The sequence below is a fragment of the Rhincodon typus genome, chromosome 12, assembly GCF_021869965.1.
Source record: "Rhincodon typus isolate 14 chromosome 12, sRhiTyp1.1, whole genome shotgun sequence".
NCBI classification, from domain to species: Eukaryota; Metazoa; Chordata; class Chondrichthyes; order Orectolobiformes; family Rhincodontidae; genus Rhincodon; species Rhincodon typus.
Window position 1 is genome coordinate 42,608,279 of NC_063343.1, and position 3,143 is coordinate 42,611,421.

Genomic DNA, 3,143 nt, shown 5'->3' on the forward strand with positions numbered 1-3,143 from the left:
TCTGAAAAAGAGAAAAGCTAATATTATTTAACTTCCTCAATGGAAAGTGCTCACATTCAACTATGGTTAGGAAATGTTGGATACAGATGACTAGCTTTGAACCTAGCAGTGTATTTAAACAAAAATCAGACTAGTCTGTGGAATTATGTAGTTTCATAAGATAAAGATGGGATGTGACATCAAGTTTATCATCAGCAAAGCTATTGGTTAACAGGTAGCATCAAAGTATTTTAAAATTTGAGTGTCTTGTCTCCTATCAGATATTACATAAAAAAAAAGGTTTGATTTTACATGGAAAATTGAGAAGTGGAATTAATTATTCTCAATATTGCAAGAAGCTAAAAATACTTTCAATGATGAGTCAATATTTAATAAATGCATATTTCTTGATTGACAGTTTACTTTTTCACAGACAATATTGGATCAACAATGTGAAGATTAAAAATGAAAGCATTTGAAATATTTGAATAAGTACAAGTTTTCACCAGCATTATTTGGTTCACATTGACATTTTGAATTAATACTGTATTTAAAAATGCAAAGATCAAGTTGAGCAAATTACAACTAAAGTGTGGGTTGGATGCACAAATAAAAACCAGAAACATGCACGTACAAGAAAAAAAACTGTCTGATGATGAACTTTATCTTTACATCTGCAGATAACATTCATTCAGCTACAGTAATGCCAGGAAACAATGCAAAACTAATTACTGTGCTGCTTGAAGACAGCAATTATTCTATTCTTGAAACTAATGCATGTTTCCACAGTTCCAAAGTTCACACTTTTAAACCATGCATTGAAGGAAATCGGCAGCAACATCAAACGATAAATCCTGGAATATGTTAAACATTGGTTTTTCTCTCACTCAAGATTAACACCTATTTTAGAAATTTACATTATTAGTTTAACAAGGAGTACATTCAAGATGGGAAAGTTTCCAGATGCTTAGGGATGTGTTCCATAGTAAAAATGATTTGCACAGAATCAATGTCTTATTATGCCCCAAAACGTTGTACAGTCAGTGCAGCATTTTAATAAATGAAACCCTGTTGTTATAGGCAATTGGTAATTTGAGAACAAATTTCCACAAATGACAAAAAAAATTAACATATATGGTCATCGGTTCAGGGAGAAGGTCCACTGTCAACTTCTTTAAGCAAATAGAGATTGGAAATAAATGCTGCTTCCACCATACCTTTCACATTCCAAAAACAAATAACTTTGAAACTTCAGATTGTAGTCTCTTATTTCAGGTCGACATTTTGGCCTGGTTATCAAAAGAATTCCTTGTTCTTCTCTAAGAAGCCCATTCAAGCATGCAAGGGCACAGTTTTACATCTCATACAAAGACTTCAAAGATATGTTTAGCCATTGTTTTGCCATTCACCATCATTACTTCAGAGCAACTGACAGCCATTTCGGGAGTCCACACATAAGGCGGAACTTTATATATTCTGCAGCAGCAGTAGCCAAGTCCACTTAATCGCAGAAGCGGCCCAGAGGTGGGTAAACTCTCTTCCCCACCCCTCACGTGCCACCAAAGCAAATCAAATGGTGAAAAGGAATGCCACAAGGTTCCCAGACAGCAGCAGTAAGATGCTGGAGTAAATTACTACAGATGTTGGAATCTATACAGAAAATCAAAAATGCTGGTGATCACAGCGGGTCAGGCAGCATCCATGGAGAGAAAGCAAGCTAATGCTGAGTCTAGATGGCACTTCAGAGATAAGCAAGATGTCAATTAGGCTCATTAACAAGCTATTTGGTACCCATTATCCCCCAAGCCCATTGCAATTTAACAGATGACTTCAGAGATCGAATGGAGACCATAAGGATCTCCAGCACCCTCAGAAGGTTGCCTGCAGACAAGTTTGCTGACAGTTTATTAGGCATATACACCGATCAAGGGACCCACTGTCAGGCACAGGGATGGCTGCTGAGAGCCACCCCTTGGGCCTTGCGTCTTCTGCCCACCCCCCCCCCCCCCACCCTGTATTTACTCACATGCGGCCTGATGTTTCTCTGCAATCCTGGCCAGTGGGTGGCGCAGTTCTGCTGACAGCCACCACTTCTATTAGTAGCAATTACTAGCTGTCAGGTTTTGGTTGGTTAGGGGAGGGTAGGGAAGAGAATGCTTAACTTCTTCTACCAAGAACCTCAATTTCAGCAAAGACTCAACAAGGCCAAGTAAGTGTCTCACAGCCACTTCATTGTATTGGACCCTTCCTCAGTGGAACGGCCAGGCATTTCACATCGCTTCTCTGAGCAGCAGGAAAGACGGAACCACAGACATACACTAAATAAAACAGAAATGTATAAGTTGGTGTCCTCCCTTTGTCAGAAAGCTACTAAGATTCCCTGTGGTTCAATACATGTCCTTTTATGCTTTGTTAAAATTCTCAAGAAGTCACACCTTGTTGAGTGAGGCATAACTGGGTTCTTAGGGGCATAACAAGTTTATTATTGCTAATCACACACAGTGGCCCTGAAATGATAATTTTACATTTGTGAAATGTCAAATTTCTCCACTTTATATAGATTTAAGGTTTTATAAAGTAAAAACTCTCTACTCTAGCTTGGTTTATTCCAATCAAAATCATTTATTTTGGTATCAATAAATGTAAGATAACATTTGTTCAGTGCTTTTAATTTTCAGGTTTACAGTATGAGAATACTTCATCTTTTTATTTAGGCCTTCAAATCAAGGACAGCATTTGTTGCTCATCTCTAATTGTCCTTTCAACTGAGTGATTGTTCGATCAATTCATAAACAATTACGAGTCAAATGTATTGTTATGGATGTGGAGTTACATGTAGGCCAGACCAAGTAAGGACAATTGAATTCCTTCTCTGAAGGACATCGGTGCACCAGATGGGGCTCATTAATGTGACTGGCTGATCACTCTGCTTGGTAGGGCCCTCTTGTTACACAAGGGTACAGTCCTTACCCCTGGACTCAGAGACCTGGGTTCAAGTCTCACCTGCTCCAAAGGTGTGTAATAACATCTCTGAACATGTTGATTAAATAAAAATACTCTGCTTGATGACCACTATTGATGGGCACCTGCAGACCCCCTTGACTTGGCACCAGATTTGAACCAACATCAAAACAGTGGAAATTCACCAGAGGGAAATCGTTAAA